This window comes from Callithrix jacchus, chromosome 11 (assembly GCF_049354715.1).
Source record: "Callithrix jacchus isolate 240 chromosome 11, calJac240_pri, whole genome shotgun sequence".
Classification (NCBI taxonomy): domain Eukaryota; kingdom Metazoa; phylum Chordata; class Mammalia; order Primates; family Cebidae; genus Callithrix; species Callithrix jacchus.
Genome location: NC_133512.1, coordinates 70,815,068 through 70,839,084, shown reverse-complemented (window position 1 = coordinate 70,839,084; position 24,017 = coordinate 70,815,068). Strand labels below are relative to the sequence as shown.

The window sequence follows — 24,017 nt, the reverse complement described above, 5'->3', positions numbered from 1 at the left end:
TAAAAGCTACAGGATTTGTGTGTGTGTGTGTGTGTGTGTGTGTGTGTGTGTATGTGTGTGTGTGTTTATAGATTTAAAAGGCCTTTATAAATTCTATAATTTTATATTTAATTGGCAGTTAAATTCATTTTTATTTCCCTCTGGCACACCAGACTTTTTCTCTCCATACCTTATGATGTAAATTTTACTATTTGATTTCCAACCTGATGTGTTTTCCCTTAAATACAAACTTGGGGCCATTTAGCTGACAACTGCCTAAGATGATGAAAAAGGTTATGAAGAATTTAGAAGTCTAAGAAAGAAAAGAAGTTTTAAGAATCATAAAATGTACTTCTATAAGCATGCCTAATACAACTATGTATTTATGTATTGTGTACACAGTTTTACTACTAAAAATACATAAATGAGCTCTAATTAATTGGCTTAAAAGTTAAAGTGCTTACATCTGATACTTTTAAAAAGACTAGTCAAATGTTTTGTCAAGTTCACATGACTTAAGTAAAATCTCCAATGAGTAAGCTTGCTAAAAAGTTATGGGTAAAATAATATTTAAAATGTCTTAAGAATTGTTCACATTCTTTGGCATTTATTGATCAAGTGGTTTTTGTGTTCCTGCAGTTAGATTGTCCATAAAGATTAAAAAAGTATCAAGCCCAGCCTAAGGCAGAATAATCTTTGTTGTGTATGCTTATAAAATATTATTAGCTTAATGAAAATAGCTAGATTCTGAGTTATTGGCATACATACCCTAAGTTTAACTGTAAATTTTATAGTTACATAAATTTCTGAAAGTCACAACTATAAAAATCATTAATAGAAAATTAAATGTAAATATTTGCAATCATTGTTTTGTAAATAAGCTAGGTAAACTATTAAGTTAATCAGATAAATGGAATAAATGCTTGCAAACAAATGTCATAATTTAGGATAGAATGTTATTTATTGATATTAAGTATCTAGGTAATTTCTAATTTAAAAATCATAGGAAATTTTTTAAAATGTTCTTATTACAGTAAATATCTTTGTCTATTTCAAAGCTTATTTAAGGGTTTATACTTTCTACTTTGTTTATATCTTGTATAAAGCAAGGAAATAAAAGATGTAAAGGAAATTAAAGCTATAGAGATTTTTGGTGAATAAGGTAAAAAGGAAAGTAATTTTATATAAGAAGGAAACTTATGCAGTGAATTCCTGTCCTAAAATAAAATGACTAGGTTGTTCAAGGAAGAGGGATATTTAGAACAAAACAGAAAGTCTAAGTATGTTGTGAATGGTCTATAAGTCAAAATAAGGTTTGTAAAAAGGAATTTCTTTAAGGGGTTGTGTGATTCAGTTGGCTATGGGCCAATCACCTGAGATCAGGGGTTTGAGACTAGCCTGGCCAACATGGTGAAACTCTGTCTGTACTAAAAATACAAAAAAAAAATTAGTCTGGTATTGTGGTGTGACAAAATTTTTTTTTTAAAAAAGGAGATAAAGTATCTTTTGGACATATTTTTTTATTCTGCATACCTGTTATATTTCTGTCTTTGTATATGTCACGTGAAAGTGATCGTTTGCTACCAAACTACTTGAAAGCTCTCTAATCAAATAACTTCCTTAGGATGGTGCTTATCAGATTGGCAGAAGCTAGGTCAGATGCCTTTTAATTTACATGACCTTATTAATTTTTGGCAAAATTAATTTGGTAAATTTAATCTCAAACCCTCCAGTAATTTAAAATCTTATAATCTTGTTAAACTCTTGGATTTTTCCCCCACTGGAAATTTCTGTTACTAAAAAGTTTAAAAGGTGGGAACATAAAATATGTTTTTGGTAAAGTTTATAAAGCTCAAGATTGTTCATTTTTCTTAAAAAAAAAAAGAAAAGTAGGTTTTTCCTCTAGTTAAAAAACTATTTAAGAGTTGCTTTAAAATAAAGAAAAAATCATTTAGATAAAACAAAATAAATGAAACAATTAAGCCTGGGCACCAAACATTAATTCTTAGCCCCATGGTTACCAAGAAAATAGTTGATATGGGGGAAGGGTAAAATCAAGTAAATATCAAAAACCAAAGGGTATAATGTAAAGGAATTGTCCCATTTTATAGATTAGTATAATCAGCCTTCTTAAAAAATCTTTACTATAGTGCATTTTAAAAATAACCACTTTAAGTACAAAATTCTTAATTTTAAATGCCACAGAATTTAAGAGTTTAGACAAGACCCACAGCTCACTACTAAACAATCACTAATAATCACATATAATCCAAACACATAGGAGATTAGTCCTAAGAGAAAAATCATCCTAGTAAAGTGGATAAATGCCACTGTAAGGTCTGTTTGTCCTGAGGAAGGGGCTTCCCAACTCTCCCTATAAAACAAGTGAAGCACCCCAGATGAAGCAGTCTATATGCTTCATATGCAGCCCTGTTGGACTGGCTTCATGATAACTGGGATATACTCCTACAAAATGTGCCTATTATGCAGATCATAGTAAATTTCAGGGTTAAGGGGAACCCTTTTACATGGGTGCCACTTCCACAGAATTATAGGACTATTTAGGAAGGCTTATCAAATTTTCTGTCTCTCATAGATCTTACAGATGCAACTCCCTGCTTGGAACCCTGAACTCCTTTTCACCAGAAAAGGTAAAGTGGTTTGAAGGTAAAAAAAAAGGTTTCCTGGGACCAGAACACAAGAACATACAGGTTAATTTTAAAATTTCAGATGTTTAAACAAGCTTTATAAAAGGTAATTGTAATCCCTTTACCTAAGGGTCTTTTGAAAATGGGTACTGCATCTGACTGGGGATGTTTCTAAGCACTATAAAACTGAAGGCATGTAAATCTGCTTTTTTAGGAAATGTTGATTGAACACACTAAATGTGAACGAATAAAATCGCCTAAGCCCACAAAGCATAAAATAAAAGCTGGAGTGCTAGTTGAGTACAAATCCTCCAGTTCATAGCCCTTTGTGTGGAGTATTTATTGGGGCAGATGACAAAAATAAACTGTACTTTTCAATGGCAATTACTGAACTAAAGAATTTCCACTTGGAGCATTTACTGCCTTGTGATGGAATGTTACTCAAAGCTACCCCGAGCTAATGGAAATAATGTTTCCTAGAAGAGTTTCATGATAAAATTTTTTTTTACCTAATATCTTGCTACCTAATAAGCAGAAAGCCTCTTTCCTAGGACTGATTACAAGGAGCTGCTAAATTCTACAGTGCCTGATAGACAGCTCTCATGCACTGTTTGGTTAGTAAATGGTATTTTCAAGGTAAACAAACATATTGTTTAAAAGCTGCTGCTCTGGTTAAAGATGAGTCTAGAAAATCTTTTCCTTTTAAGTTATTTGAGTAGAGTATGTTTTTATAAGCAAATTTACAAGTTCTCCAAAATTCAGATCGCAATTTTATGACAATATAGTTGTTGGCATAAGTTCAATCAGAGTTTTAAAACAAAACAATTGGAGACACTGGTTATTTTACCAACATTTGGACAAAAATAGACTATTTTTAAATAAAGTTCCAGCAGAGCCAATTTAAAAGCGTTTATATGGTCAATCAATTCTCGGGGCATTTAATGCAAATAATCAGGCAAGCATAATAAGCCTAAAGCTTACCTTGCACACAAATTGGTCTTGCTATAATTTCTTTTTAAGAGCAGCTAGAAAAATTGTTTCAAAGGGAAAGCATAACACTTAGTATTAGATTTTAGCCCTAACTTTGTTTGTTTTTAGCACAGATTGAATAATTATTTCTTGGCTATATTAATCCTCTAGAGAGTACCAGATTATAATTTTTCTTCATCGTTTTCATTGGTGGCCTTATGGAATGGGTTCCTTTTCTATTCTGACACACAAATTCTTCTTAAAATCATCAAACTATACTTCCAAGGAAACCAAAATCATGGTTTTCTGAAATCCAGTGACAGGAATCTCCCTCATTTAGCATCCCACTGAGACCAGATCTGTTTCACTTAAAATGCTCTGCTGCTAAAACTATACAAGCACCCTCCCTCTAGACCCAGGAATTATCAAGGAAGAGGTGAGTGTCTTAAATCATAAGGGCCAATTTTGAGGGATAAAATTAGGCCAAGGTTAAACCCTCCAAATCAAGAAGGGATACAAAAATGCCAAACAGCTGGTGAGACAAATTTCATTGCCTTCTAAACTATTATGTGTCACCTTTGCCTCAACCCCAACCATAAAGATTTTTCTGCTTACTATAGAATTAAAGGAAAATATTTCCTACCAGGATATAAAACCTTGTTAAAAAAAAGCCTCCTGGGTATAATAATCCCAATTATGAGTTGTGAAGATAAATATATTTATATCTATATACATATTTTAAAATTCTTTTGCAGAATAATGCTTATGTTTTCTATAACTAATTGCTATGGCTGTAATAAAAAACAAACTTACAGTAGCTCAACACATAGAAATTAAAAATAAATCAGTCTTATAACTTTATTTTTGATTTTGTTCATTGGCTTTTTATTTAAAATGGTAATTTTAAGAGGTACTGAATGCCTGTCCACATCCATTGATATCTGGCCTACAACAATTAATTGGCTGGTAAGTCTTTTGACTCTTAACGCCCTCTACCATAGGGAGTCCTGCCGATAGACAAAAAAAAAAAAAAAAAAAAACCACTGTAAAGTTATATGATTTCTTCTATGACAAAACCTTCTATTCTCTCCCAAATACCAGTGTAGGGTACACTAAAAAGTTGTAGGAAAAATGGATTTGTCTACTGATAAGAAGTTCTATGACAATTTATTTATTTATATATGTATTTTTTGAGACAAGGTCTTATTCCGTTACCAGGCTGGAGTGCACTGGCTCAATCTCAGCTCACTATAACCTCTGCCTTGCAGGTTCAAGTGATTCTCTTGCCTCAGCCTACCAAGTAACTGGGATTACAGGTACCTGCCACCATTCCTGGCTAATTTTTGTAATGATAGGGTTTCACCATGTTGGCCAGGCTGGTCTCAAACTCCTGATCTCAAGTGATCCGTCCACCTCAGCCTCTCAAAATGCTGGGATTTCAGGGGTTAGCCACCATGCCTGGCCCTTTATGACAATTTAGACACTGAGGATCAGGTGTTTCTTGGATTTGATTTGTACCCTCCTCAGGATGTTGTGCCTTTGGAGATAATTTGGCCTGAAGAGAGAAAGGAGATTAAATTTGTTGAATTCTGATTAAATGTTGATCCTACAATCCTCAAATAATATTTATGATAAGGTTTAAATAACCCTTGATAAGGAGGGTAAACACATTGTGAGTCTGATCAAAGAATATGATGATGTATGCAGGGATTATTTTTTGGCTGATTGGGTTGTTTACTGCTCTCTGATTCCACTTATAACCTTCTTAGATGCCTAATCTTGATTATCTTTATGATACTTGTTACTATATTAACATTATATATCTTTCGTAAGCATTATACTAGATACAGAAAAAAAAAAAAAAAAAAAAAAAAAAAAAAAAAAAAGGCGAAATTGAAGACCCATATTGTAATAGCTCAAAAAATAGATCCGATCCAGGATTTTTTTTTAGACTAAACCCTAGGCCTTACTCCATCTCACCCCTTAAACAATCAGCTATTACATCAGCTCAGACCATGTCCTTCCCACCATGATCCAAATTGCTATTATTAAAACCATTATCATCAAATCAGACAGCTCTAGAAAGAAGCCTTCCTAGTGCCCTGACACCTGCTGCTGTTTGTTGGCCTGCACATGTATTCTCTTTTTTTTTTTTAACCTCCCTACCTCTCCCCAGTCTATGGAATGCTTTTGGCTAAGAGCAGGGACTGAGGACTAAGCTCTAATTTTTTTTTTACCTTGCTCAAATTCCTACCTAAGGGGTCCGGGGAGTCATGCCTCATAAACCGTGAATTCTCATCAGGTGTGTTTTATTGAACCCTATGTATTGTAACTTACTTTCCAATCTGACTCTGGCATAACATTATGCAACATAGAAGAAAATCAAAATATTTTACCCCAAAACATGTTTCTTTGCCAGATTTTGAGATGGCCCTTCAAAGCTGTTCTTTGTGGGGAAAAATTTTTGCATCTTAAAGAATCACTCTTCTGTTAAAGAACTAGATCTTTCTCTTCCAGGACCTCCCAAACCTGAAGAGATTAACTGATAGTCTAGCACCTTTTAAAGGTCTGAAAATGAAACATTTGTCATCTACTGTCTCTAAGGGCAGCCACCGGGAGACTTCAATAGAACCTTGGTCTCCCCAATCTTTTATCTTAACCTAAACAGTCTCCTTCTTTTGATCCCAGGTCTTTAGACAAACTCAACCAACTGTCAACCAGAAAATGTTTAAATTTACCTGTAGTTTGAAAGCCCCTCCACCCCCTCTCACCCTTTGAATTGCCCTGCCTTTCTAGACCAAACCAACATATTTCTCAAATGTATTTGATTAATGTCTCATGCCTCCCTAAAATGTATAAAACCAAGCTGCACCCGACCACCTTAGGCACATGTTCTCGGGACCTCCCAAGAGTTGGGTCATGGGCCATGGTCACTCATATTTGGCTCAGAATAAATCTCTTAAAATATTTTAAGGGTTTGACTGTTTTTCTCTACCTTAGAAGCCAATAACCCATGTAAGTTTTGTATTAAGTTTTCTCCTTTTGGTAACAATAACTACTAAATTTCCCACATGATAACCCTTTCTTGTTTCTAAAAATCAGAATGTTTGGGAACTCAAGAGTCTTATTTTTAAATCATAGTCGCAATAAATATTTACACATGGAACAGCATCTCGTAGATTTTACAAAGCATTGGGATAAATGGTTTTCTTAAGTGTGTGTGTGTTTTTTTTAAATTCTCAGTGCATTTAAGCTTAACTGATGGACATATTTACTGGTGAGTACTGAAATAGATTAACATCTTTTAAGTGCCAAAAGGCAAAGCCACAGCTTTTTATGTGTGTTGTATTAATAGAGATCCTCTGACTTTTGAAAGCTTACCCACTGCAATCAAAGCCCTAGACATTCTTTAAGCATCCAATTCACACTACCCAGCTTTTAAAAACCCTCTAGTGAATCTGCTAAGCTATGTAGTTCTGGGATCCAAAAGAGTGAGTGTGATTTAATCTGCATTTCCATATTCAAATAATTTTTTTAAAAAAATCTAAAAAAGCAAAGGTACTTAGGACTACAAACACATACATCTGAGTAACAATAGATAAAAAAGAAAAATCAGATCCTTGGCCTATCTGCCTTGACCTGAATTTAGGAGGGTGGATTTTCACTCTTCCAGCTGACAACATAATTAGCACCTGCAATTGTCACAAACACATACTTCCTGTACTGTTTTAATTGTTATTATTATATCACAATTTATTTTAAAATAACACAGTACTAAATTATAAGCTCATGTCCCATTCAACTGTCGGACAGGATCCTAGCTTACTTTTTAAACAAGGCAGGGTTGAACATTTACAGAACTATACATATTACAGAGATAATAATCTCCAAAGATAAGCTATTACAGATTCTCTGTAAATGAGGAGCAGTATTAGCAGAGGAGGCAACTACAATCACATCAAAGGCAGGTAACAAACTCATTGTTTAACCAAAATGGAATGCTTGTTCTATGTTTTTGCTTGATTATTAGAACAGACATAAAGCAAGCATCTAGGGAAAATATTTGTTGGTTTGAATCCCTCCAATTTTTCTGAAATCTAGTTATTAGAAAATGTTGAAGTTTCACCAAGTATAAAACCAACTGGTAACTTTTCAGATATCTTTGCATGTGGTCGGCAAAATTCTAAGGTGGCCCCAACATTCCCATCCCCTGAATGGTGGGTGGGACTGTGGATATAATGAGATAGTCACTCATCAGTCCTAGATTAACTTATATCATAGAGCGAAGGGGAGAGTCACTGCACGATTAGATTACATTGCATGAGACTGACTTAGTCCACTGAAGAGAGAGATTTTTCTCTAGCATCAAAGAAAGCTGCTAGGGAACAGGATAGCCTGTACGAAGGCAGGGACCCTGAGTTCTGCAACTAATGAAGAAAATTCTGTCAACAATCGGTCAATGTGGAGGAAGATCCCAAAGCCTTGAATGAGACAGAAACCTCTGACACTTTGATTTCAGCCTGAGGAGACCCTGGGCAGAGAACTCAGCTAACCAGTGTCCAGACTCTCAATCCCTGGAAATTGTAAAATAGTAAATTTATGTTGTCTTAATGTGGTCATTTGTTGGACCGTGAAAAAATCCAATACACTCAGAAGAAGGTTTGTGTTATCTATAATTCCACAATGTTTCCGTTAAAAACAAACAAGCAAACAAGGTAGGAAAAAAAATCCTCTCATTAGCAAATGAAAATATGGTTAGATAATTCAGTTTAAATTTCTCAAAATTTGCATTTTACTTGAGGGAGTCAGTAAGACTAATTTTTTTTCACAGCTCTAATAAGGATAGGTAGAAGATTTGTGATAATACAAAAAATAGAAGCTAGTACTATAGATCACTCATGGTACAGAAAGGAAAGATCAGTGAAATCAGTATATAAGACCTAGTACCAGCTAGGCCACCAATAGCTGTGTGACCTTAGGAAGTCATGAAATTTTTTTGAATCTTGGTGTCCTCATAATGAAAGGAAAGGTGTACTACTCCTCACGGGTCTATGTTTTAATAAACTCTTTAAGGCAATTTCCAGGCTTGTTGAAGTTTGAGAAGTTTTATTTTATATATTCAAGAGGTTTCCACATATTTGTTCCAATTTAATATATTACCATATATGCAGATACATGTTTTACAGGGTCTTTGTTTATGTCATTTTGGTAGGGTTGGGAAGGGGTTCACATTTGTTTCATGAGATTCAGAGAAAATCCTTTTCATCTCCTCTTGTTTTGGTTCCTTATTCACATCCATCTAATTCCAAAATCCTGGAAATAGCCCCCTCCACTCGTCTCTGATCTTTCTGTCTCTCTAATACTTCCCATCACTGCTGAAACAGTCACCTCTTTCCTTCTTAAAATGACAGTAAACCAATACACACACAAAATTGGCCAAAAACCTCCAAGCCGAAACAACAAAATAAAAACGTAAAATCCTTCTTTTAAATATACATTTTCTTCCATTTTTATTTAGACTTAACTTCTTTCTACTTCATAACTGCCAATTTCTTCCAAGTGTTGTCTAAATATACTATTTCTTTTTTTGTTTCACCTCTGGTTTACTTTTCAATTAATTGTTATGTGGTGAAATAAGTCCTCTCACATAAGAAACAAACAGCCCGCTCCTGCTAAATCTGTCCGTATGTAGCTGAATCTTTCAGCAGCATTTGACACTCTTCCTCCCCAGAGAAACTTTTTTTTTTGGAAGAATTTAAAGCATAAAGTTTACATTGTACAATGATTACATTTATGCTCACCATCTACATTCTTCCATAATCTTTAACATCTTGCTATATGCTATGTCTAGGGTATATTTTGCTAAATGACTATGTAGGTAAATTGTAAATATCATGTCATGCACACACCTTCAAATATTAGTACTTCAGCTTGTGCTTTCTAAAAACAATGACATTTTCCTATAACACAATGGATTATACAGTGCATATTCATATTTCCTAATTGTCCCTGAAAGGTCTTTAGCTGCTTTACTTCTTGTATAAGCTCACGTTCAGATATCAGGCAATGTATTTAGTTGTTATGCTCTTTAAACTCACTTAATCTTGGATTTCTCACTTTCTTCCATGATGCCTTTGACCTGTTAAAGAGGGTAGGTCAGTTGTCTTTGGAATGACCCACATTCTAGACTTCTCTGATTGTTTCAGCCTGTTTCACACATTATTCTTCTAATCCCTGCATTTGCTGTGAACTGGAGATACAGTTTAAACATTAGTTTCCTCACAGGTAATACTGATGGCTTCATATTACACCCTGGCAGTAGCCCCTAATGTCAGATAGACCCACTAGTAGTGATGTTAAGTTTGGCCATTCAGTGACAGTAACGTCTGCCAGTTTTTTCTTTCTAAAGATATATATTACTTCCCTTTTGCAACTTGTGGAGGGATATTTTAACATGTGTATACAATCTTTTGCCTAGTGGTATTGGCGGCCATTATTGAGCCCTTGCCTGAATCACCGTTTCACTAGGGTTGAAGAATGGTCCCTCCCTTCTTGAAAAGCTTTCTACTCTTGATATCAGCAATATCACAAGATCTTCATCTATGTTTGTATTTCCCCTTACATCCTGGGTCCCTTGCAAGCTCCTTTGCTTTTGCGCCTCCTTAAATGTTGGTAATCCTGTGAGCTGGACCATTTTCAATTCACACAGTTATGATTGGTACTCATTAAGTATCTTGAGAAAGGGAAATTTGGAATGTGCATTTTAATAGAATTGGGAAAAATGGTTTCTACAGTGCCCTTTTAAGGTTTATTTCTGCATTCAGGGCAACTGGTCTCTAAAAATTACCAACCATATGATTAGTTCTTTAGAATGTTATAGTTCTAAATATTTAACTATATAGATTTTCAAGGATTGCTTTTACTGCCATGAAGACTTTGAAGCAGCATTTAACATTTGCATGAACACAGAAGACAAAGAGGATATAGTTTCACTGGCAGTGCAACACTCTCTGTCCTGTGCATGGCCACACATTCAGAGACCCGGCCGGGCAAGCTCAGCTGGCTTTCAATATGGGTGAATGCTTTGCTGAAGTATCTCTAAAGGAGACACTTTACATTTCATTATTTTCATATTTTATAATTTCCATGTGTTAAAAAAGTACATGGGTAGTTTATCAAAAAATCACATAGCAGTTTACTGAACTTACAATTGAATTTGCTAGAAAGATTAAAACTCATAGCAAAACCAACAGCCACATCAACAACAAACATACTGGAGTCCTGTAGCTGTTCAATTTAATAAAAACTTTGCAGGAGGGGTAATTAGTTCCCCTCCTTTTTTTTTCTTTTTAATTTTTAAATCCCTGCTTTCAGTGCCCAGATTACACTCCATAAATACTCCTCAATCGTCTCTACTGTTTTCACAGAATTATACATGATATTTCAATTGGTGTTTATTCAAAATTCAATTTCCCTTAATTTGGAAGACCAATAACTAAAATAGGACTACACGTTACACAAAATACAGGTAATCATAGCAGATCATCTAACTCACCTCCAAAATTATTTGAGTAATTAATATTTCAATGGTAACTTTGAGATATTATACACTATGTTTTTTAGAGACAGGGTCTTGCTCTGTTGTCTGTCTAGGCTGGAGTGCAGTCACATGATCATAGCTCACTGTAACCTTAACCTCCTGGGCATTCTTCCGAGGAATTTTAAACTCCCAGCAATCTTCCTGCTTCAACCTTCTGAGTAGCTGGGACTACAGGCATCTGCCACCATTCCTGGCTAATGTTTTAAAAATATTTTTGTAGAGACAGTGTTTCACTGTGTTGCCCAGGTTGGTCTCAAACTTCTAGACTCTAGTGATCCTCCTGCCTTCACCTCCCAAAGTGCTGGGATTGCAGGTGTGTGCCACTGCACCCAGCCAAGGTATTATAAATTATTGAATCAAAATTAGATGTATATATATTTTATAAAAGACTATTGTTAAATACATTCTAGTGCTTTAAATCCAGAATATCCGATTATCTACAACATACTGCTTTCTAAGCTTCTGGATAAATGAGTGGTTTAATATTCATTGTTATAAATGTGTACAATTATAGCTAACTATTTCATAGCTCACTTAATTCAACAACCCTTGTATAAGAAGAACAATCATGAGTATAAAACGATGCCATTGAGATTTTAAAAATTGTACCACTTAGAATATACATATCTGTCAGCAGGTCAACTGGGATAAGGCGTTTGTTGAGAGTGTTATGAGCAATTTGATTCTTAATTAAAATAAAACTCATTGAAAGAAAATGAGTTTTACTTAAAAGGAGAATAATAGAGTGCACTCAAGCCAGTGTTCTTAATAGTGTAACATTTATATTGTGTTGTGTTTACAAAACAGTTACCTAAAATTCATTTTACTGGACACTCACTCACAATATATATCATAAACTATTATAATGTTTATGTTTGTTCATTTTTAAAGAGTAAAGTCAACTTATTAGACACAAGTGGAAGGTGTATTAGTTTGCTAGGGCTGCTATAACAAAGTACCATAAACTGGGTGGCTTGGAACTTCAGAAATTTATTGTCTCATGGTTCTAGAGGTCAGAAGTCTGGAATCAGTTATCAGCAGGATTATCCTGTCTGAGGCAGGCAGTGGGGAAGGATTTGTTCCAGTACCTTCTCTTAGCTTCTGGTGGTTCTTTGGCTTACAGCAGTATAACTTCAGTCTTCACAGGGTATTCTTCTATGAGTGTGTCTTTGTGTCCAACTCGTCCCTTTTTATAAGAACATCAATCATGTTGGATTAGGGGCCTACTTTACCATAACTCATCTTAACTAGTTATGTTTGCAATGACCCAATTTCCAACAGGGTCATATTCTAAAGTCTAAGTCTTCAACTTAGGAATTTGGGAGGGTGACATAATCTGATCCCTAACAGAAGATAATTGCTCATTTTAGAAATTATATCCCCCTCAAAAATTAGTAGAATAAGCCACTTTGAAGTCCCTTAAATTTAATAGAATATATAAATAAATGTAAGAAATATATACTCTATGGTCACATATCCTCAGGTAACTCACTTTTATGATACTTTCATTCAGTAAAATTGGATAGTAAGTAATTCACCTTAGTCTTTATTGACATCTCTTAAAACTAAGGAAGACAATAGCCAAACACATATTTTTTCTTTTAAAGGGTCTCCAAACTACTACCTAATTTCATAGAGTCCCAAGTGCATGCTGACACCTATTTCTTGATCCCAACATACACATCCCAAAGGTATTAGGCTTAGCATACGAGATGATTCACACGTAAAAATCTGGGTCAATGTGTCCTGTGGTCTCCTTATACTGTGGTGTATGCATGCCCTTAGAACTTTAGGCCTTGCCCAATCATACACTCTCTGGGAATTCACAGCTGAGTAGTTTCTCCTTCTAAACCACCCAGCACCTATTCAAAACTGTGATTCTTGTATAAGTTTCCTCTCCTCTATTTCTCCTTTGCAGTGTGACAGAAGGAAGACAAGGCCGGGCACTGTGGCTTATGCCTGTAATCCCAGCACTTTGGGAGGCTGAGGCGAGTGGGAGGTCAGGAGATCAAGACATTCTAACACTGTGAAATCTTGTCTCTACTGAAAATACATAAAATTCGCTGTGTGTGGTGGCATGTGCCTGTAGTCCCAGCTACTTCTCAAGAGGCTGAGGCAGGAGAATTGCTTGATCTCAGGAGACAGAGGTTGCAGTGAGCCAAGATTGTGCCACTGCATTCCAGCCTGGGTGACAGAGCAAGACTCTCTCAAAATAAAAAAAAAAAAAGAAGGAAGGAAAGAAGGCAGGAAAGGAACATGTTTGAATTTATGAACATGTAAAGGAGAAACAGTGGGTTATGGAAAATACAATAAAACATACAAGACAGAGATCAATAGTGTGAATCTTAAAACTGTAAGTTGAAAATTTATTTCAGTTTGACCTCTTGGTATTTATTCATTTCTGAACATTATAAAACTTAAGAAGCCTTACTTGTTAGTTATAGCCATACCCTTGAGAAATACAGTAACTGACATGAAAATCTCTTCTAGACGAATTCAGACAAAAGATTAGGCTATTGGGAGAAATCTTGCCTTTATCAGAATGTGACTTCATAATTTTCAGAAACTTGGAGAAACACAATGCAGATTTAAAACTTAGTTTTAAGAGTATTAATATATTATGCTAATACTTTGAAATGCCTTTTATCAGAATAGTTGAGTAAAATGTTCTCTATGATTTTATACTTATTTCTGATTTCAAAAATTCAATAAATTTAAATAATATAAAAAGGCTTTTATGTAACATTAAAGAATATATACCTGTAATCAACAAACATGATATTTACCAATAAAGCATTAGAGATATGCAAAGTAAACTTAAGAACAGAAATAGGATGCCATCTATAATCACCTATTTCCAGAAGCTCTAGCCAATGGAATAAAGGCAAGAAATATAAAATGTACACCCATCAGAAAAGCGGAAAGTAACATTAGGAATTAAGTGAGGTTTACTTATATGTGAAATGTGACTAATGGCCTCTTGGACATATTTTAAATTTTATTATCATAAAAATTGATGAATGAAATTGTAGAATTCAAGATATATAGATGCATTAATAAGAACATACCTAAAACCAAACTCACCTTAGATCACTATAGAATTTGCCATAGCACACTACTCATTAATAATTATCAGTTTATAATTTTATAAATAACCATGATCTGTGTTTGTTAGAACCTGACAATTTATTTTGTAATCTCTTAGTAAAATAACTTTTTAAAAAAATTACTCTGGTATCAAGCTTTGGATTCGTTTTAATAAAATGATTGACCTATTCAATGTACTAATTTGAAATCTTTTCTTGATTGGAAAAGATTTTTTCCAGTCTATTGGAATAAAAGATTAATTCCAACTATTTGGAAAAATCCCAAATAGTTGATTCTGATCCGTGTGTCCCCTCACTCTGTTCCACGTATGGCGACAAACAATCGTGTAAGTTTAGCAAACTGAACCTTGACTTTGACACTTCACAGTGCTTCAAAAGATGCTGAATCAGAAAGCAGCTATTGAAACTTACTAACCCAACCTGCTAGTCTTTGAACTGAAGCTCTTTGCTGCCCTCTGTAGATACTTAGAGATGAAAACAGCAAAGTCAACATTCACTTTCTCGGTTATGTTTTGTTCTGTAAACTTAATAGAAAAATAAACTAAACAGAAGATGTTTCAATTAAAGGACAATTAAGGATCATTTCCCCAAATTTCTTTTGTGCTAATTCATTGAATTTCTGCATTTGCCTTTTTAAAAAGTGATTACTATTTAAAATTAAAACTTCATGTTTAAAAAAACTATTTGGTAAGACAAAGTGAAGATACACACATGAATGCATGAAAGAAGAATTAGTAATTTTTCAACTTGCTTTTGACTTTTTCATAATTTTATGTATATTAGCCACATTTTAAAAGTCATATGAATTATGTTAGATAAACATAAGCTATAAGTTCTATTTTCACATAATAGTTTTCCTTGCCTTTAGCATGATAATTATTGTTGTTTCTACTTTCATGGGAGGGGCTATTCTTTTGCAAGAAAATAATCACTTTTTAGTTGCTGCAATTCAACTTAAAACTATTTTACTGAGCATTTTCTATGTACTCAGCAAAAGTCTACATGCTGTGTAGGGGATATAAAAATGATGATAACCTTAGCAGCAAACAGCTAAGTGCTTAACCTTTGGAAGATATTGTAGCACATACTTTACATTTGTTAGCCACTTAAACTTCCCAAATATTATAAGGTCTCTGATATTGTAGAGCTTACAATTTTGTTGGAAACAGCATTATCCAATATTCCATCATTTCTCTATTGCCACAAATTGCTTTCTTAAGGCATAAGAAAAGTCACCCATATTTTGTAATGCTTGCTATTTCACAGTGTGCATGTGGTTTTACTCCTATGCAGGTTATCTGTACTTCAAGCTTTTCTAAGGCTTCTTGTCTTTTAAGCACTATGTTAAGAATACTTCTCAAGATATAATCAACTACTGAATGTAGTTTCTCTAAATATAAGCCAGCCTTCTATCTATCATATCTTAAAAGTAGTGGTTATATCTTTATGAAAATAAGATCCTAGAAGTCCTACACTGTGGGCCTTCATTATTTCTACTAAATAAATTTCTACTAACTCTCTCTCTCGTTACTGTACTTCCCTTATTTTGTACTGCTTACAAGAAAACTTACTTGGTTCATCTTTATGGGATTAAATTATACTTAATTTCATGTAATAATAAAATCATTATTAGTGAAAACAGTAGATACTTTCTAACACTAATGATATTGAATCACAGTCTGTGAAACAGTTAGGTATTACAGAATAAAAAGTCACATAGCTATGATAGATATTTAGAGTAATATGTCCCTATGCAAGAGTGGAAAATAGGTTTATATAAATGTAAAAATATTAAGAGTCATCTTTACTCACACCTGTAATCACAGAACTTTAAGAGGCCAAGATGGGTAGGTCACCTTAGGTCAGGAGTTCAAGATCAGCCTGACCAATATGGTGAAACTCTGTCTCTACTAAAAATACAAAAATCAACTAGGAGCGGTGGCATGTCCCTATAGTCCCAGCTACTCAGGAGGCTAAGACAGGAGAATTGTTTGAACCTGGGAGGCAGAGATTGCAGTGAGCTAAGATTATGCCATTGCACTCCAGCCTGGATGACAGAGTGAGACTCCATTTCAAAAGGAAAAAAAAAAGAATTACCTTAATAAAAGAATTTGAGTATTATATAAAGGATATCATATTTTTTTTGTAAAACTTTGTATCTAAAAGCATTAACATCATTGGCTATTTCTGCAAAGCATTATCAAAAGAATATAGCAAAAGTTTGCCATAAATTATGTTCAACACAAGATAAATCATTCTTTTTTTCTTATATTACTAATCTAGCCTGTCTACATAGTATGAAACCAATCATTTTTGAAAGAGTTGATTATTGAGTAAATTATTAATTAAACAAATAATTTTAAAGCCTAGTATGTGCTGGGTACTATTTTTGTCACTAGAGTTACCTCAGCAAACAACATAAACAAAAATTCCAACCATTATGGTATAGTCATATGATGCATAGTGACATTTCAGTAAAAAATGCACCATATTTTTGAATTTTGATATTAGTGCTGATAATTTAGTTAATATTTAAAATATTGTAATATTTTAATCTTTCAAATAATTTTTTCTGAAAACAGCTACTTTTTCCTTCGGTTTTTAAAAGTTGTGATAATTTATGTTCAGTAAAAATCACTAATTTCAGATAAGCCATTTCATGTACTCTGTTGAATATATAGTCATGTAATGACAACCATAGTTTCAAGATGTAGAAGCATTACTACCCAAAGCAATCAACAGATTCAAGGCAATGTCTATCAAAATAACAGTATCATTTTTCACAGAAATAGAAAAAACAATCATATAATCATGTGGAATCAAAGAAGAATTCAAATTGCCAAAACATTCCTGAGCAAAAAGAACAAAGCTGGATGTATAATATAACTTGAACTCAAAATATATTACAAGGATATTGTAATAAAACAGCATGGTGTTGGTATAAAAATAGACATGGACCAATCGAACAGAATAGAGAACCCAGAAATAAATCCACATACTATAGCCAACTAATCTTGGATAAAGCTGTCAAGAACATCCATGCAGGAAAGGACACCCTCTTCAATTAACAGTGCTATAAAAACTAGATAGCCATATGCAGAAGAATGAAACTAGATTCTTGTCTGTGATCATATATGACAATCAGCTCCAGATGGATTAAAAACTTTAACGTAAGATGCAAAACTATAAAACTACTAGAAAAAAATCAGTGAAACGAATCAAGATGTTGTAGGCAAGTATTTCATGGTTAAGACACAAAAGTACAGGCAACAAAAAGAAAAATAGACAAATGGGACTGTATCAAACTAAAAAGCAAGAAAACAATGAACAGAGTGAAGAAGCAACCTGTTGAATGGGAGAAAATACTTGCAAACTCTTCATCTAATAGGGGAGTAAAATCCAGAATATATAGGAACCTCAACAGATGAAAGACAAATAATCCCATTAAACATTGAGCAAAGAACATGAATAGATATCTCTGAAAAGAGAGCCTGTGCAGAAAAACTCCTCTTTTAAAACCATCAGATCTCATGAGACTTATTCACCATCATGAGAACAGCACAGCAAAGACCTGCCCCATGATTCAATCACCTACCACGGGGTTCCTCCCACAACATGTGGGAATTCCAGATGAGATTTGAGTGGGAACACAGCCAAACCACATCAGGGAGCATGTACAGAAAATAGGACTCTTATACCCTACTAGTGGAAATGTAAACTAACATAGTCACTATGAAAAATAGTATGAAGGTTTCTCAAAAAACTAAAAATAGAACTGCCATACAACCTAGTAATCCCACTGAGTATTTCCAAAGAGAAAGAAACTAATATATCAAATAAATACCCAAACTCTCATGTTTATTGCAACACTACTCACAATAGTAAAGACATAAAATCAACCTAGTGTCCATCAACACTTGAATGGATAAAAGATAAATGGATAAAGAAAAGGTGGTTTATATACAACGGTACAGTATTTGGCCGTTGTATATAAAATAAATGAAATCATTTCATAAAATAAATGAAATCATCTCATCGGCAGCAACATGGATGAAAACTGGAAGTTATGAGACAGAAGCCATGTATAGAGAAACAAATATTGCATTTTCTCATTATATGTTAGAGCTAAAAAGGTTGATTACATGGAGGTAGAGTGAAATAATAGATACCAGAGGCTGAGAAAGGTGTGTAGGTGGCAGAATGGGATAAACAGAGGTTGGTTAATGGGTACAAACATATGGTGAGATAGAAGAAATAAGTTCCAATATTTAACAGCACAGTAGGGTGACCACAGTTACAACCATGTATTGTATATTTCAAAATAGCTAGAAGAGAGGTCTTGAAATGCATCCAACATATAGAAATAATAAATACTTAGATGATTATTATGAGTTACTCTGACTTGATAATTACAAATTTTATGTATGTAATCAAATTTCTCATGGGTATCTCATAAACATGTGAATATGTCAAAAATACATTTAAATAAAATTTTAAAAATATATAAAACATTATGTATTTTAAATTTTTATTTAAATGTATTTTTTAATTTAAATTATCTGTATCATTATCCAAAAAATTTCCCTCATACCATTTTGTCAAAGTGGCTCTTCAAATATATTGCCAACATTTTGTTAAAATGGGAGTTTTAAAAATTGTTTTCTTATTACTGACTTTAGAGGATTTTTTTCAATATTCTAGGTATCAATCCTTTATTAGGTATATATTTCACAAATTTTTTTTCCCATTCTGCAGCTTGACCTTTTATTTTCCAAAGAATTCCCAACATTCTTTTGAATAACTTTCCCATTATTTTTTAAACGATGAAAAACTATTGAAATGACGATGTCAAAGAGATACCTGTACTCTCTTGTTTCTTGCAGCACTAGTCACAGTCAGTTCCAAGATATGGAATCAACCTAGGTGTCCATCAATGGATAAAGAAAATATGGTACATATATTTACAATAAAATACTATTCAGCCTTTAAAAACAGGAAAGTGAAAACATGAATGAAACTGGTGTACATTACATTAAGTAAAATAAGTCAGGCACAACAAGACAAATACTGCATGTTCTTACTCACATGCAGAATTGTAAAAAGTTGACCATATAGAAGTAGAGAGTAGAATGATAGGTACCAGAGTATGGGGTGAGATGGGGGTCAGGGGAAGGAGAGAAGTTGATTAAACAGTACAGAGTTCCAGTTAGAAAGGAGGAAAAAATTTCAAGATCTATTGCACAGCAAGGTAACCACTGTCAATATTAATGTATTGTGTATTTCAAAACTGCTGAAAGAATAGGTTCTTAAGGTTTTCACTACAAAAATATGATAAAAATGTGAAGTAATGAGTATGTTAATTAGATTATTCCACAAGGTACCCATATATTAAAACATCACATTGTACCCCCAAAATATTTATGATTATTTGTCAATTAAAAATAAAAATAATACTATGTCAAATGTGTAGTCACTGCTTGGGTGACAGATGCAGCAGAATCTCAGAAATCACCACCAAAGAACTTATTCATGTAACAAAACACCACCTGTTCCCCCAAAACCTATTGAAATTAAAAATAAAAATAAAATACTAAAATATATAATATTAAAATTAAAATACAGACTAAAATATTGGATTCAATTTTTTTACTACATTCACTCTGTAACAGTAGACTATTATTAAAGGGTGATAGCAGAATCAAAAACGTAAATGTAGACATTTCTAACGTGAAATATGCATAGGAAAGAAGCAGAGAGAAAGCTGACCTCTTTCTAAGCTATTAGAAAAGTTCCTTGTAAAGCAGTTATAAAAACAGTAGGTAACTAATATTTGCAAACTTAAATACAATTACAATGAGCATTAACTGCAATTCTGGTTCTATCTAAGTTCTAATATATTCTCATTGCTGCTTAATTTTCAGATAACTTTTCTTTTGAATCTTAGAAAAAATTTAAAATGAAGCTTGATGTGACAGAAATAAAGGTGCAATTCATAACCTCCTTTCCTCACCCTATAAAGAGGAAAATATGGTAACACAATTAATGGCACCAGTTATTAATTGTGGAAAGGGCCATGACCAAGTGACAAAATTTAATAGCCTGGAGAATAAGGAAAGAATGAGGTGATTCCATAGAAGAGCTCGACACAGCTGGGTTCCTAAGGCCACTTTGAACCCCAGATCTGGAGATGAGTAATCTGAGTGGATACTATTATCTTTTTCCTTTTCGGAGTTGAGGATTTTAGAAATTGATGCTGGGGAGAAAGGATTAAATTGTGAATAATGAGTATGACAATTTCAGAAAGAAAAGAATCTGAAGGAAAAACAATCCAAAGTCCATTGGTATCTTTCTAGGAAAATGTAATACGTATCTCCAATTGAGTCATAGAATAAACCCTTATAAAGGACCCATAACAACAATAACAAAAAAATCTGTATTATGGAACATTTCAAACATATTTTTTTAGAAGAGAGACTAGTTTAATAAGCTGCCATGCACTATCACTCAAACTTGACAAGCATCAACAACAGTTGCCAATATTACTCCATCTATACTGGCACAAACTCCAACTTTTGATTTGGAGTCTGTGGCAGGTGATTACCAATTTGGTCATTTTTTTGTAGCCAGTGACATGTCTATTACATTGCAGATATTCAAGGATGTTTGCTAAATTAATGAATTAATCAATGAATACATCAACCTCCATTCAGCCAACATTTCCCAGAAAAGGAGTCTGCCTTTAAAAAAAGATGAATATTACACATGATGAATATAATAGGCAAATACATGCAAAGAACAACGTCTTGTTGAAACACACTCAAGGACAGGCATTTCAAAGATAATTCAGGCTAACATTATAAATTCTTCTTAAATGAGAAAGAAAATCCTGCTGATGGATGTCCTCCTAAGCCAGTAGGAACTAAGAAACACAGTTGGAGCTCATCTGTGACAGAATTAAAACTATCAGGCCTGAGTTCACAGGCCTGTAATGCTGAGACCTCAGCCTGTACCTTAAAACAATGCACTTTTACAAACTTAAAAGGTGCTTTTTTGTAAAACTATCAGATCTAAATTGATGTAATCTAACCTTTTTTGATAGTGAATTTTATGTCTTATGAGCCAATGGTAATAAATGTGCATAGACATACATATAACACATATAGGATATTTATATTTTATATGCAGTATACATATACACAGTATATATATATATATATATACACACACACACACACACACACTTTATGTATATATATATATACTGTGTATAAATATACTGTATAAATATATATTTATATATTATACATATAAATATATATGTATAATTTATGTATATATATTTTGTGTATATATACACTTTATGTATATATATACTGTGTATAAATATACTGTATAAATATATATTTATATATTATACATATAAATAAATATATACATATAAATATATATTTATACACTATATATATTTATACACACATATATTTATATATATACACATATAATATAAACATAGTATACAGAATTCCTAAAATGTCAATTGAAATGTGACTTGATAAATCATCTAGATATTCAGTTTATATCACATTAAACACCTAAATATTTTGAAATACGATGCTCTTGAGGGCACTATCACTATTATTAAGAACTGAGACTATATTTGCTTTAAAGAAGTGGTAATTTTTTCTGACACAAATTCTAATATTTGGAAGCTATTACAATTCAAATTAAACTTAAGTATTTGGGGGAAATTCTAAGTGACTATTTGTGGGAAATTAGTGGCATAAATGAAAATGAGATATGGGCTGTCCACAAAGGAAATCTTTTAACAGAGATGATTTGAAAATCTGCCTTTGTTGATTTTCAGTATAATGAATAAAACATTATGATGACTTTAAAATGTATATAATTTTGTTTGAAATTTTAATAAAAGAAGCAGTATTATTTTAACACTCATAATTAAATTTACCCATATGATTCTATTTCAATGAAGCAAAAGTTACAGAACATTTTATGTTTCTTCAAAAAGTAGTCAGTTGACGGTGATTTCTACAAAACTATCTGGGGTAGAAATATTAAGAAATCTGACCAATTTGTACAAGAAAAAAATCACCAATTTTAGTATTATTCTTAGCTTAGTCCTTTCCCTCAGTCCATTTACCTATTATACTAAGCAATGACTCACCCAGGAACTTCAACATATGTTCATAGAATTAGGAGACATGTCTCTGATTTTCTACAATAACTATTTTCCTGGCAACAATTACTGGATGTAGATAGAGAATTTTAAATATTGATCATTCTGGAGATCAAAGTAGCTGAGAGTAGATCTGATTGTTTTTATTTGAAAAAAATTTAAAAAATATTAATTTTACTAATAATTTTACATAATTTCTGGTTAAAATTATGTCACACCAAATATATAGAAACAAAACAATTGTACAAGTAGATCTGCATCATTGTGTTTCACAGATATTCACACACATTTTGTCATTTTATTTATTCCTAAGAAGGATTGTTTGGGATTGCCACTCCAATGGAAGAAAATTAAGAATTGAAATACAGGAGACTTAAATATTTAGAAAAGATAAAGCCATGCAAAGAAATTGCATGTTTATTTCTCATGAATATACACATGCAGAAACATAATAATATTTTAGGCATTTCCACTAAAAGGTTTATTTGGAGATTGCCACTGTACAGTGAAAGAGAATTGTGGAGTGAGTATACAAGACATTCATTGCTGTCTCAGCTTTCCATGTAATTCAGTTCGGGAAAATTCCCTTAACCATATTAAGCATCCTATTTTATTTTAAGTTGTGGGGTACATGCACAGGATGTGCAGGTTTGTTACATGGGTAAACAAGTGCCATGGTGGTTGCTGCACCTATCAACCCATCACCTACTATTAAGCCCAGCATGCATTAGCTGTTTTTCCTGATGCTTTCCCTCCCCTTGCCATCCCTCACCACAACAGACCCTAGTGTGTGTTGTTCCCTTCCCGGTGTCCATGTGTTCTCATTGTTCAGCTCCCACTTATAAGTTATAACATGTAGTGTTTGGTTTTCTGTTCCTGGGTTAGTTTGCTGAGGGTAATGGTTTCCAGCTCAATCCATGTCCTTAAAAGGATATGATCTCATTCCTTTTCATGGCTGCATAGTATTCCACAGTGTATATGTACCACATTTTCCTTATCCAGTGTATCAATGATGGGCATTTGGTTGATTCCCTGGTTCTGCTATTGCGAATAGTGCTTCAATGAACATACATGTAAGCATCCAATTCTTGATTTGTTAAATAATGGGGATAATATAATAAACAATCACTGAGGTCCCTTTCAGAGCTAAAAAGTGCTAATGTTCTAAATAGTTGGAATTATCACCTTTCTTTTTATAAAGGGCTTATATATTTTAAATTTTATATAAGCAATGAATTAACAGTAAATGGAGAATGTAAGTAAAATATGAATAAAAGGGAAAAATAATAAGTTACAGATATCTACTGTCTTACCACAGCCATTACTAGTATCTGGTCTTCTAGACATTTCCACATGTGTGTATATTATTTAAAAGAGTATCAGGGCTCTCTAACTTACTTTTCTTCCTAAATACTATATAACCAATGCCTTTCCATATTAACAGTTTAAATGTCCACTACTATAAATATTTTATATATCTGCACAAAATACATTTAACCAATTCTCTTTTTTGAATTCTT

The 24,017-nt window shown here is 33.1% G+C and overlaps 1 protein-coding gene across 31 annotated transcripts in view; it reads right to left on the bottom strand.

The window, feature by feature from the left end:
• MAGI2 (membrane associated guanylate kinase, WW and PDZ domain containing 2) overlaps nucleotides 1-24,017 on the bottom strand; it is a 1,508,583-nt gene that overhangs the window by 1,203,778 nt on the left and 280,788 nt on the right. The window lies entirely within an intron of this gene.